Below are 14,959 nucleotides of genomic sequence, written 5' to 3' on the forward strand. Positions count from 1 at the left end.
ATGCCCACCAGGGGCGAAGCTCTGCCCCTCCAGGGCCTCCCTCTGCTGTGACCAGAGCCACTCTAGCGCCTGGGGCAGAGGCCAAGGAGCCATCCCCAGCGCCCGGGCCATCTTTGCTCCAATGGAACCTTGGCTGCGGGAGGAGGAGAGAGACAGAGAGGAAGGAGAGGGGGAGGGGTGGAGAAGCAGATGGGCGCTTCTCCTGTGTGCCCTGGCCGGGAATCGAACCCGGGACTTCTGCACGCCAGGCTGACGCTCTACCACTGAGCCAACTGGCCAGGGCTATATAATTTTTATCTGCTTCTAAATCTAATAAAACTTGAGTTCATCAGGAATATTCATTACAAGCCTGTTATATGCAGAACATCAACTTAGCTTTCGTGAGATTTCCTTTTCATGGATTGTCAATGTTAGAGCAGTCGTTATTTTAGATGTAACTACTCTCCTAGAAATACCCAAAAGGACAAAGCAACATGCCCAAGGAGCCAACAGAGAGCTGGAGAGTCCCTGGGAAAAGCATCCGCTGGGCCCTCCTCAGAGGCTGAGGCTGCGTGCGCTGAACACTGACCCACATTCTGGTTACCAGTGCTGTGTTTTATGAAGACCTGTTCCTATGTCTGTCTACCCACTGCATGCACAGCAAGGACTGAGTGTTATTCCACACATTGGTGACAGCACACTGGAGCACTGCTGTCACTGGACGTGATGGTGGCAATGATGTCCATGTCTAGAGGCCAACATTAAGAGTGACACTGCCTGGGCTCACTCCACTCCACACACCATGCTCAGCATGTTTTCATATCCTCTCTCGTAATCCTCAGAATGGCAAGAACAATCGCAATTTCCCTGGTACAGGCGAGAACACCGTGGTACGGAGAGGGGAGGAAACTGGCCGTGCCGCCCAGCAGTGAGGCAGCAGACCCCAGAGCCAGCGTGCCCCCCATGGTTCTCTATCCAATTCCATATTCCCAATCTGAACAAAACGTCCCATCAGTCACAACGCTTAGAAAGAAATGATGTTGAAAGAAACAATGTCCCTCATTATAAATTATATTTATTAATATGTATGTATCATTATTAGATGGTAAGGAAGGGGCAGAGAGAGAATAAAGGACAATCGAGTCATTTTTCATAACAGGTTTGGCTCATCCTAGGTCAAATGTATGCATGAAAATTCAGGCACAGACAAACTGGGAGACAGTGTTTGAACTGTAAGTCCTACTCACATGTTGAAACTTACAGTCCCTATGAAACCATCAAATTCCTCAGCTACACCTGACATTTCTCATTTCAAACCAGTATCTGTTATCCCCTCTGAAAACTTTGGGCTTCTCAAATAATTAACACACCCAGCCTGCATTCAGGACAAACATCAACCCTAACACTCACATGTAAACCTCACCTAAGATCAGGAGTTGTGTTTAATGGAAGTGGAATCCTCCTGCTGTAATGTAATTAACCGTTAATGAAGGCAAAAGCACTATTCATCAAAATGCAATTCACTTCCCACTGATTAATGTATACTGCCACATATAGTTATATTTAGGCCAAAAAATGAAGAGGTATCGTATGCAGAACAGACAGGAGTTGACCTTGCAAAGGTCAAAAGAGCAAACACATTCTCCAAGCTTAATTTTCTTGAACTGTTCATGTAGAGAAAGTGTTTTTTGGACTTACCCCTGCCTGGATGATCTGATTAACAAATCAGGCAAAAGAGGAATGTATGTTTACAGTGTGTCTGAGTTCTGAATGTAGATGTTGCTATTTAAGGATTTACACAAAATGTGACATTGAGACCTTTGTGGACAAAAAAAATGAAGGAAAGCTCAATTTTCGACCCGAAGGGATTATTATTTAGATAGAGTCTCAACCCCAGTGAATGTTAAGGATTCTTAACATCTTTAAGGGAAGAAATTAAAGTACAAAGAGCAACTATTTGAGAACTCTGGGAAGTAAACCACAGGTGGGGACTCATAGGGAAATCAAACTTGAAGAGGCAACTTGGGTGTGTGTGGAGGGTGGAAGGGAGTTCCTGGCTGTTTTTCTCTCTTCTCTCTCCTAGCTTTGACCTGAGGGCAGCCCCAGTCATAGAACTGTGCAGTTCTGTGGTCTGGGCCACAGAACCAGGAAAAGAGGTTCTCACAAACCAGAGTGGGAGAGAATCTCTCTTCTTTAATCCTTTCTATTCTTTTTTCTCTCCAAATCCTGTCCTGAGAGCCGAGATTTCCAAGGTCACAGGGAGAACAGTGACACCTCAGGGAGAAAGTCTGGATTCCCAGCCATAGGACTGAGGAGGGGGACCCCTGGGAGCTAGAGAGTGTTCAGGGACCCACAGAGAGGTGAGAGCTGGAAAAAAGGGGTCTCCTAATTCTATATACAAATGGGCACAAGTACTTGGCTTGCCATTGAACTACACACGTGCAGGGCAGATCAAGAGCAATATAAGAAGGGCTTTGAGAAGTGAACTGCTAATATAAACAGCTGTCTGCATCCCAGGCTAAGCTCTGAGTGGCCCATGCATAAAACAAAGGAACATAGCAAAGATTTTAAAGACTTGAGCAGGGGTCCCCAAACTTTTTACACAGGGGGCCAGTTCACTGTCCCTCAGATCGTTGGAGGGCCGGACTATAAAAAAACTATGAACAAATCCCTACGCACACCGCACATATCTTATTTTAAAGTAGAAAAACAAAATGGGAACAAATACAATATTTAAAATAAAGAACAAGTAAATTTAAATAAACAAACTGACCAGTATTTCAATGGGGACTATGCTCCTCTCACTGACCACCAATGAAAGAGGTGCCCCTTCCGGCAGTGCGGCGGGGGCCGGATAATTGGCCTCAGGGGGCCGCATGCGCCCTTGGGCTGTAGTTTGGGGACCTCTGGACTTGAGTGACACTGGAACGACCATTCACAAGAAGCAAAATAGAACTTGTGGTAGGTAGGAACCTAACCACGTGATTGCCCACTAAACAACAGCAGCAACAAAACAACATCTCCCAGGGGATTTCATCAGGACACAGAGTCTCACAACAAAACCAGAAATGTCAAAAACTGTTCAGCATACAAAGAACCAGGAATATGTGAACAATTCTCAAGGGAAATTAAAATCAATAGATACCACCCCTGAATTGACTCAGATATTGGAATTAACAACGGTTTTACCCTGGTTTTCATAACTATGCTTTGTGAGGAAAAGGTAAATATGCTTCAGGTCGATGGAAAGACGCTCTCAGCAGAAAGTGGAAACTGTAAAAAAGAAATGGAAACTATAGAACTGAAAAATACAATGTCTGAAACAAAACAGTAGAGTGGAGTTGACAGAGGAAAGAGTCAATGAATGTGAAGATAAATTGAAGGAAATTATTCAGTTTGAAAAACAGAGAAAGATTATTAACAACTATTGAACAGAGCTTCAGGGACCACAGGAACAACATCAAAATGTCTAATATGTGTGCCTTTGTAGTCCCAGAAAGAGACGAGATTGGTGCCGAAAAATATTAGAAAAAATAATGAACAAAAATTCTCAAATTTTGTGAATGATGCAAATCTACAGATTTAAGAAGCTCAAGGGAGCATCAAATAGAAGAAAGTAAAAAACACTGAGACTAAGATACATCGTAATAAACTGGTGAAAACCAAAGATAAAGGAAATACTTCAAAAGCAAGATAAAAAGTGGTACATTACATACATATGTTCCTGACCGCCCCAATCCGGTCCCACCACATCCCACCAATTCTGGACATAAAACCTAGACTTGGCTTCCTCGTGGCAGGCTCTGCCACGCCTACCCTTAACCACGCCCACAACCTTGCCACGCCCACCACGTTGTCACGCCCATCGCCAGGCCCTGCTCCGTGCCGTAGGGATGCACAGAGGCAGACGTGCAGCAGGTGGTGTGATGCTTAAGGGGGCGTCCTATGTGGAGTTCAAGTCGCGCTTCTCACTCTCACCCTTGCAGTCTCCAGCACTTCCGAAGGCGGCAGGACCTCATACATTTTGAGGCTGGACCGAACACCAGGCTCGGGCTGGGATCCGTCTTTTAGGCCCGCTGGCCAAGCCCAGGTGTTAGTTAACGAAACGCCTGACAAAGTGGTGCTACGGATACACAGTGACTGCTGAGGACGTGGGCATACAGACAAGAAAGAAATGAGAGAGGAAAGCTTACCTTTCAGAAACTTCTCAAAGATGTTCGTTCACCTTCCGAATTGGAATGGCCATGGGTTTCTCACCGGAAACTGGAGAGGACAAAAGATGGTAGAACAGCAATGAAAATTGTCTTAGGAAATGACAGCAAAATAAGGACACTCTCAGATGAAGGAAAACTAGGAGAATTTGTTGCCAGCACACTTGCTGAAAAAGAAATCTAAATGTATTTATGCAGGCTGAAGGACAGTGGTACCAGAAGGCAACTCGGTACTTCAGGAATGAAGGAAGAACAGCAGAAACGGTACCTGACTAAATAGAATAGACTGGTTTCTTAAGTTCTTTAAAATATGTTTACTGCTGAAAGAAAAATTACAGCATTGTCTTGTGGGATTTTCAATGAATAAAGGTATAATGCATAAGACAACTATAATATAAGGAAGAGGGTAAAAGGATTTACATGCTTATAAGGTGTGTATATTGTATCTCAATTGGTTAAATATTAAATTTAAGTATTACTCTGAAAATTTAGATATGTATATTATAACCCCAAATGCAACCACTATAAAGTAATGAGATATGAACAGAAAAAAATACCAATAGATAAATGATAAGGAACTAAAAATATTGAAATAAAAAAAGAATGGAGGAAAGGGAGAACAGAGGAATAGTGGAAGTAAACAGACAACAAATAGAAAACAGGAGGCCTAGCTCTAACTCTATCAATAACTACATTAAATGTAAATGACCAGTTGAGACAAAGGTTGTCAGACTTGATTAAAAACACAAGACCCAGATAAATGTTATCTTTAAAGAAAGAAGGTAGAGGAGGATAAGGGGGGTGAACACACACTATGGTATACAGAGATATGTTGTAGCATTGGGCATCTGAAACCTATATAATTATGTTAAATCAGTGTCACCCCAATACAATTCAATTTAAAAATAATTGTGCCCAAGAAAACCCACTTTAAATATAATGACAAACACAGGTTAAAAGCAGACGGACAAAAGAAGACATACCACAAAAATACTAGTCAAAAGAAACTGGATTGGCCATATTAATATTGACAAAGTAGGCGTCAAACAAGAAATAGAACCAGGGATGAAAAAAATTACACAATGATAAAAAGATCAATTCACCAAGCAGTCACGCCATTCCTAAATGTACAAACAACTAGGTCTTACTTCTGTGTTTTTATCATTCAACACAGTGCTTGGCCCATAATTTCTAATTATATTTCCTACATGATTATAGAGAACGGGTTAACTAATTGATTTGGACATACTGTCATACTTAAAGCTAATCTTCAATAAACATTTCATTTCTGTTCAAAAAATGTAATAAAATAAAAATACATCCCCCCCTGTAATTCCAACTGTGAAATTAATCCATTTTTATTTACCTTTGACTATAAGAGCCAGAGTACAATTGTGACAACACCTTCTAATATAAAATCTACGCTGGCCTCAATTAGCTTTAAAGCTTCTGACATAGGTCCTGGAGACTGTGAGGGCAGGATGCACTTTGTCTCGTCTCAGATCCTCCCCCATGTCAGTGTCCTCGTGCGGGGTCAGAGCACAGGTCGTACAGAGAATTACACCTGAATACCTGAGATAATAACCTCAGGACAGGGGCTGTGCAGGTGACACCCAATGAAGTGTCAAGAAATAGGATCCCTGATTACAGAGATGCAGCAGAAACAGGGCCCCTACCAGGCCCCGATAGTCAGAGACTCTATCCCCGGCCCGCAGCCCCGGCCCGAGTCTTCGCACACCTCGCGGGGCTCGGACCTGATAAACTCCACCTGCGTCTCCAGGCTTGTACCTCCTGATTTCCCAATCTCATCCCTCCTAACTCCGCCCACATTGAACTAAGAATTCTCGCCTAGTCTCGACCAGGGCCCTCCCAGTTCCTCCTCTGGCCACCAAGACCCCGCCCCTCACTCCGCCCCACCTATCTCTCCGCCTTGGCCCCGCCCTCTCACGTGTAGAATGCCCTCGCTAACCACCCGGTCTCAGACTTGGCGTGTTCCTGACGTCGCGTCCCACCACTCTGGACACAGCCTAGACCTGGCCTCCTAGGGCAGGCTCCGCCACGCCCACCAGCCTCGCCACGCCCACCCAGGTCCCAGCCCCCACCCTGACGCAGGAGAGTGGGCGGAGGGACACGCAGCTGCAGGTCATGCAGCGGGTGGCGCAGAAGGTAGCGCCCCTCTGCGGATTCCCCAGTCGCTCCTCCCGCCCCCCCAGTCTTCGGCACATCCAGGGCGGGCACATCCAGGGCGGCAGGACCTCATACTTTTCAAGGCTGGACCGAACACCAGGCTCGGGCTGGGATCCGCCATCTAGACCCGCCGGCCCAGCCCAGGTGTTAACAAAACGCCTGACAAAGTGGCCCTATGGACACACAATTTTTACTACTGAGGATGTGGACATAGGGACAAGGAAGAAACAAGAGAGGAACGCTTACTTTTCAAAAACTTTCCAAAGATACTCACTTTCCGAATGAGGCTTACGTAAAAACCAATAAAAGATGTAGTAGGTGGATGGATGGATGCTGGATGAATGGATGGGTGATGGAGGAACAGAGGGTGGGTAGATGGATAGGTGGATGGATAATAGGTGGGTGGATGGATGGATGCGTGAGTGAATAATGGGTGGGTGGGTGGAACTAGTCTTATCTTTCGGAAGAGGAGCCCTGGGAATCAGGACTTTGGAACATTCTACTAGTAAAAAAATTCCATGTGTGATCTGGCTAGGCATGCATGTACCATACAGATAAGTGCTTTAATGGTCCGCACCGTCGACAATTACTAATTGAACACCAGTGTGTTCCAGGTGATGCCGCTACAGCAGTAAGCAAACAGTGCCCTGCCCTGTGGAGCTTACAGACACCAAGGAGACCACAAGTAAAATAATCCCAGAGCATGTCAGGAAGATGTGGAGAAAAACCAGAGGGGGATGGGGGTGGAGGTGGGGAAGGGCCCTAAGGCTGCATTTGATGAAATGAGTCCCTGCTTGTGAATCATCGAGTGTCCGTGGCCGTCAGAGAGAAAACATGCCACATTACACCCTGACAGTGGGGCTGACCTGGCCCTCCCAGCTGGGCCGTAGTGTTCCCCTGTGGGACACGATGATTTCATGGAACACCATCAGACAAAAGCTCCCCATGTGCATCCAGGCCAGTACAGAAGTGAGAGCAGTCCATAATCAGGGCCGCTCAGCGACAACATGAACATTGCCCAAACCACAAACGTGGTCCTGCATCCCCTATGCTGGCTAACAGGAGAGGTGGCTGCCTTTCCAATGTTGGGGCCAGCCTCACATGATCCTTCCTGTGTTCCGAATAAGAATTAAGACGGCCATCAAGCGTCGACCTGGAACGCTGAGGTCGCCAGTTCAGAACCTTGGGCTTGCCTGGTCCAGGCACATGTGGGGGCTGATTCCTCCTGCTCCTTCCCCCTTCTCTTCTCTTCTCTCTCTCTCTTCCCTCTAAAATGAATAAAGTCTTTAAGAATTAAGACGGCCAAGTGTAAATCACTCTTCCAATCCAGAGCAAAGGCCTGCCTTCTCAGACCCCCCCCTCTCCTTCCCCGCCATCCCTAATCACCCAACTCAAACCCTTTCTTTTCAATTCCTCCTTACTGAGATACCTCACGATTCCCATGGTGTAGGTTTATGAAAGGAGTGAAAATAACCCCGAGGTGCCTGGCTACAGGTGCATCTTGGTGAGTTTTGGTGAAAATACATTAACAAAGAGGTAACACAAATTATTCGAAATTCTTTTCGAAATTTGAGGAGAGACTTTCTCCCCCTATAGATTTACACTGGAGGACTTGGGTAAACTAAATTTTGACCTTAGAAAAGGCCTCCAGGAAACATACTGCGAACTTAGAGAATCTAAGCTTAGTTACTATTCAGGGGACAAGTTTTCTCACCTGGAAACTGTACTGCATCTGTGAATCGGGACCCTGAGGCGCTGCACAGAATTTTTCAATGAAGGAGGTAGGCTGACCTCCCATTACATAAGACTTAAGGGCTGGAAGTGGGAAAAACAGTCATTAAATGTTTGAAAACTTACTTGATTTTTGGAGAGAGAGGAAGGAGGAGAGATATAGAGAGAAACATCCATTTGTTGTTCCGCTTATTTATGCATTCATTTGTTGATTCTTGTATGCGCCCTGACCAGGGATCGTACCTGCAACCTAGGTATTTCGGGACAATGCTCTAACCAACTGAGTCGCCAGCCAGGGCAGGCCCTCATGAAATCAAAGCACCTGTTGGCTCGGCTCAGCCCAGGGTCTCCTCACAGATCTTGTGAGCACGGCAGAAATGTGTCCAGGGGTTTTCATTTTCAACTTCACACCAGCTCTCCAACACAATTAATATTCTTCAGCAGTCTCCTCGAATATCAGAAATATGACAAAATGCTGGCTGAAGCCCTGTGGGCATCATTCAGGTGACATTTGAGTCATTCCCTGGATGTTCTCCTAAACGAGCCTCCTGTGGAACAGGATGAATCAGTCAGTAGCTCGAGCAGATACACCCATCGCCCTCCCTCCTCCGCACTCATGGTGCCTGACGCATCCCCGGCTGGATGACATCAGACCTGGAGTGTCACTGCTTTGGCAGCTCATCCTTCTTTGTGACATGGCCTTCCAAGTCACAGGGGAGGAGATGGACCTTTCTGCTAGAAAAATGATGCCCGAAAGGGATCAGCTCATAGACCCACAAGTCCCACAGAAATGGGATCTTTCCAAGGTAAATGGATGACCTTGTTTTTCAAAGTACTTCATAAAGATCTAGGCTCACTGAATAGCACTCTTATCACTAAAAATGTAGGTATCTTCTTCATGTGGCCACCCCCGTTTCAGGGAAAGGGTGGGTGGGCACCCTAGTCCAATTCCACAAAGTTGGTCCTCTTGGGCACCCATGCCATGCAGGGACTCCTGAGCATCCAGGGCTACCCTTAAAAAGGGATCGGTCACCGCCCCTCACCTTACAGCAATGTCAGGGTCATTGAAGGATGTCAGTGCAGCAAAACAAATGGTGCAGCCATGCCTGGGTCCCCATGGCAACCGGTGCTCACTGGCCGCAGGAACCTGTCAGGCTTCCTGACCACAGATGGGCTCACTTCTGTCATCTGAAGAGCAGGGGTGATACCAGGGGTTTGTCCCTCTCTCCTGGAGACTCAGACATGGGCTGCCCACAGTGTACAGAGCCGAGGGCACCTGCATCAGCATTGACCTCACTACTATCTGACTTATAGAGGGTGCCAGGCTTACGGAGCCTCTGTGCTGGCTGTCACCCAGGGGCTTGCCAGCTCTCACTGGGGGCGACAGGACTGTTGGCGATGGTGGGTCATGTCTCCTGGGCTGGCAGGGCCCTCACTGCCCCCTTAAAAGTCTAAACTCCCCTGACCGGCATGCTGCCTCAGCAGGGGCTGGCGGGTAGACTCTACCACTGCCTCCTGAGTCCGAAGGGAAATTAGAACCCTAAATTCAGGACTGTCACCCAGCCAGTGCCAGGTCTGACTTCCTGCCCAGCCAGGCTGGGAAGAGGCTCTAGAAACAGGTGTCTGGGCAAGAGGATGAGGGCCGGTTTGGTAAGCGGGCTGACTGTAAGTTCCTCCACCCGGATGCGGCACCCTTGGCGATGTGTCTCCTCTGCTGTCCCACCACCTGTTGTGGGTTGAGTTGTGTAGTTCCTCCACCCTCACCCCTACAATGTGTTGAGGTCCTAACCCAAGTCCCTCAGAATGCGGCTGCATTTGGAGATCGGGCCTTTAAAGAGGTGGTTGGTTCAGGTAAGATGAAAGTCCTTAGGACGAGAGGGGCGCAGGGGTGCACACGCAGAGAAAAGACCACGTGTGGACACAGCGGGGGGACAGCCATCTGCAAGCCAAGGAGAGAGGCCTCAGGAGGAACCCACCTTGTCGACACCTTCATCTTGGATTTCCGGCCTCCAGGACTGTGAGAAAATAAATTTCTGTTGTTGAAGCCACTTGGTCTACAACGGTATTTTGTTATGGCAGCCCAAGCAGACTCATACATCAGCTGTTGAGTCTAGCCTGGGGACTTGCTTTGACCAGGGGCACGTGGTGGAAATGAATCTGAGGGCCTTCAGAGCCTGGGCCTCTCTCCAGAGACCCCGCAGCTTCTGTTCTTACCCCAGCACTGCCCTGAGATGCCATCTGAAGCCTCCTGTGAACCCTGTCCAAACTGCTGACATCCAGAATCATGAGCCAATTAAATGGTGGTTGTCTTAAGCCACGAAGTGTTGAGGTGGTTTCTTATACAGCAATAGATGACTGACGCAATAAGCTTTGGCTAGATAAAATAGAGAACCCATGCACTAGGTTAAAAGGACGTCCAAAAATTGATGCACTCAGCAAATAGTGTTTGAGCAAGTACCATGTTCCAGGCACTGTTCTAGGCACTCAGGGTCCATCAGTGAGCAAAAAGAGATGCCTGCTGCCTTCATAATAACCCCAACAAACACAATAAGTAAAGTGTGATAAGGGAAAACGTTTAAAATAGACTGGGTCAGGGGGTGGGCAATGCAGAAGGAAAGAGGGTAGGTTGTGGCTTTAAATAAAGGTTGTCAGGGTGGGCCCCATGAGCAGAGACTTCAAGGAAGTGAATGCCATGTAGCTGTCTGTCTAGGGCACAGCATTCCAGGCTACAGGGACAGCCAATGCGAAGGCCCTGGGGTGGAAGCATGCGTGGAGAATTAACAAGCTGGAGAACCATGGTGGGTGAGGTCGACCCTGGCAGGTCATTGTAAGGACTTTTCTCAGAATAAAGAGATCTTTCTTTTTTTTTTGTATTTTTCTGAAGTTGGAAACGGGGAAGCAGTCAGACAGACTCCCGCATGCGCCCAACCAGGGTCCACCCGCCACGCCCACCAGGGAGCGATGCTCTGCCCATCTGGGGCATCACTCTGTTGCAACCAGAGCCATTCTAGCACCTGAGGCAGAGGCCATGGAGCCATCCTCAGTGCCCAGGCCAACTTTGCTCTAATGGAGCCTCAGCTGCGGGAGGGGAAGAGAGAAACAGAGAGGAAGGAGAGGGGGAGGGGTGAAGCAGATGGGTGCTTCTCCTGTGTGCCCTGGCCGGGAATCGAACCCTGGACTCCTGCACACCAGGCCAATGCTCTACCACTGAGCCAACCGGCCAGGGCCGAGATCTTTTATTATAAACTAATATTCTGGCACTAGGCACCCAGGGGGATCTTGAAGTCTAAAACCTGGTTACCACCACCCAGAAGAAATGTGAACAGGGATTTGGTGTTGTGTGTTCCTCACACTCGAAAACCTGCCAGGAACTGTGGGCAGCCATCCCACAGGCATGCTCGCTTCCACCTCCGTCTGGGGGACGGGGACTCCGCAGCAGCCAGCTGAGGCTGCATAGCCGGGCTCAGGCACCAGGCACTTGGCTCTGCTGCAGAGGTCACTGCAAGGGTGCCACATGCAAAAGGCAGATCTGGTCGTGCATGCCGCCCAGAGAGCCACCTGCGATATCGCCCTTCTCCAACCATCTCTCCTGACCCTGGTCCTCTCTCAGCCACCGCCCTGCCCCCTGTTCCAGTCCCAGCACAGCTCCTTAAGAGGTGGTCTGGTCAGCACCCCTACTTCCTTTCCTGTTCTTACTGACCCCGTCCCAATCAGCCCCCCAGCGCCCTATCTGCTCTCGTCAGTGTTGGGGGATCCCACTTTGCCAGCTGGAACCCACCGGGCATTCCTCGTTGGCAGCCTCCATTACGACTGACCACCTCCTCCCAGAACACGATCTTCATCTGGCCTCTGCCTCAGTTTCCCCTTCTCACCATCAACCGGAGGTGAACTGTGTTGGTTTCAGAAATCCCGAACTTCCACAGACCCATGTCTGCTCATAACAGGGGCATAAGCATTGCAGGAGTTGAAGGGCACGGACACATTCCTGACAGGTCATCCCAGATGATGGGATACTCATCACGAAGGAAGTTCTGAACAGCTGTTAGGCACTTGGCAAGGTCACTTCCTATGGGTTCCTCCACATGGAGCCTCGTGAGGCCTGAGGACAGTCAATATAAACAGTATATTCCAATGTTATGTCCACATGCCCTGGCCTGGTGGTCTGGTAGACAGGGCACTGTCCTGGCACCCCGAGGCCCTGGGTTCTATCCCTGGTCAGGACACACAGCAGAAGCCATCAATGAGTGCACAGCCAAATGGAATGACTGGGTGGAACTGCGAGTTCATGCTTCTCTCTCTCTCTCAAATCAGTGGAAAAACTTTTTAAACTTTTTTTTTTTTTTTGGTGACAGAGAAACCGAGAGAGATAGAGAGGACAGATAGGGACAGACAGGAAGGGAGAGAGATGAGAAGCATCAGTTCTTCGTTGTGGCACCTTAGTTGTTCATTGATTGCTTTCTCATATGTGCTTTGACCGGGGGGCTCCAGCAGAGTGAGTGACCCCTTGCTCAAGCTAACAACCTTGGGCTCAAACCAGTGAACTTGGGCTTCAAGCCAATGACTTCTGGACTCAAGCCAGCAACCATGGGGTCATGTCTATGATTCCATGCTCCAGCCGGTGACCCTGTGCTCAAGCTAGTAAGCCCGCGCTCAAGCTGGCCACCTCGGGGTTTCGAACCTGGGTCCTCCGCATCCCAGTCTGACACTCTATCCACTGCACCACTGCCTGGTCAGGCAATGGAAAAACTTTTAAAAAAGTCATGCCCATGTGATAAGGGGGTGAAGATGGCAGGAGAGGGCGAACATAGATCCATTTCAGAACAGCACTAAAGAGAGGTTGTGGCTTTGACACTCATCCACTGGACACTGGTGCTTTACGGGCTCAAGTCACCCAAAATAGGTCCTGTTAGCACTTTGCTTCTTCATTAAACAAAAATACCTCTCTTGCTTAAAACAAGTAATTTTATACTAACGAAAGGAACCACACTTCCTATGAAAGGCGGTCATTGTTCATATGTGTCCTGACATAAACACAAAGCTGTATTATTGAACATAGGGAGCGTCCGGAGGCGATGAAGCCCTCAGTGCACTGCTGGGACAAGGTGACATTGTCATTGACAGCCTGTTGAAGGAAGAAGCTAATTTTCTTTGAGGCTTAAGCCTTTGGTGGTAACTTAATTAGGCCAAGCTGTAAAGCCATTACTACTAACTGTCAGAGGCGCCCCTGAGTCACCAGGGGTGACAAAGTTTGGCAGGAAGCCTCTTCCGTGGGGAGAAGTCTGCCGTTCACCCGCCTCTCTCTGAAACGTCCTCGGGGCACAGACAGCGCCGGACTCTCACTGCCTGGCGGCTCCTCACCTCACCTCCGACCTTCCTCCATGACTGCTTCACACACACACACACACACACACACAGATACACACACAGATGCACACACAAACACACGGATACACATGTACACAGACACAGATACACATAAACATAAATACAGATACACATGCACGCACACACAAAGAGATGCACAGACACCATACATATGGACATATACAAATACACATGCATACACACACAAACACACACAGATACATATACACATGTAATAAATATGTATAAATAGTATTTTAAGAAAAAAATTCCTTTACCTTAACACAATTATGTTGAATGTGTACTATTACATATCAGTTCTTGTCCAAATAGTCACCATTTTGTACAGTGTCAATTACCTTACATTCTAATTCTTTAATGTTATTCTATGTTCCAATTTTTTTTTTTTTTAAGAGAGAGAGGAGTGAGAGAGAGAGACAGAGAGAGAGAGAGGGGGGAGGAGCAGGAAGCATCAACTCCCATATGTGCCTTGACCAGGCAAGCCCAAGGTTTCTAACCGGCGACCTCAGTGTTCCAGGTCGATGCTTTATCCCACTGCGCCACCACAGGTCAGGCTATGTTCCAAGTTTTCTATCACCTTTAGTTACCATTTTCACAATAGCTAAAAGTACATAAACTCTGTAATCTACTAACTTATACACTGATTTGGGGCATTTAGGCCAAAATCGAGTGCCTATAGGTAATTCTTTGCTTCTGCTGTGTTATTTCTGAAAGCAGGATTACCAGGTATATTTTGGCCCTTGCTGTATTATACTCCATTGGGGATGTCCGTTGGGGCCACAGACCTGTCTCTCTTTTGCAAAGAGCTGCCCTTTTGCAGGGGGTATTCAGCAAAAGCCTAGCTGGGCCTGGATGTGGAAACTCCCCATTAGGAGTTTGCAAACTTGATGTAAATATGAGGTGACGTGTCTGAGCTGATCGCTCAAACTGAAGAAAGGGAAATTTTGGCAGTGGGGTGTACGTTTGGCTAAGTAGATGTGGAAAAGAAAACCAGTTCTTGCCAAGAGAAAAAAGAATGAGATCTGTATAGACAGGAAGGCAGTGAGGCAAGAAACCACGGAAACAGAGAAAAAGAGAGACAGAGTAGGTGGCAGAGAGAGAGAGACAGACAGAGACTAAGTGGGGTGTCCAGTCACATAAAGGCGGGGGTCATGCAGTTAGTTCCTTGGATTCTAGAAGCTATCCCAAGTCTTTGCTACACTCTTTGTTTTTCTTATGCTCAAAGTAGTTTCTGTTAGCCCTCATCCAGCTGTCGGGCCTTTGAGGGCCACTTTCTGTCCCCTTGGCTGGTGGCTTGTCCCCCACCTGGCTGCTGGTACACTGTAGTCCAGGGGTCTCAAACTCGCGGCCCGCCAATTTTGTACTGATTTTTTTTTGTTTTCAACTGCAGTGAGAAAAGTGTTGTGTAACAGTTGCCTTTTGTAGACCTAGTGCGGCCCACCGAACGGCTGTGATCTTGCTCTGCG

This window comes from Saccopteryx bilineata, chromosome 3 (genome assembly GCF_036850765.1).
Source record: "Saccopteryx bilineata isolate mSacBil1 chromosome 3, mSacBil1_pri_phased_curated, whole genome shotgun sequence".
Lineage (NCBI taxonomy): Eukaryota > Metazoa > Chordata > Mammalia > Chiroptera > Emballonuridae > Saccopteryx > Saccopteryx bilineata.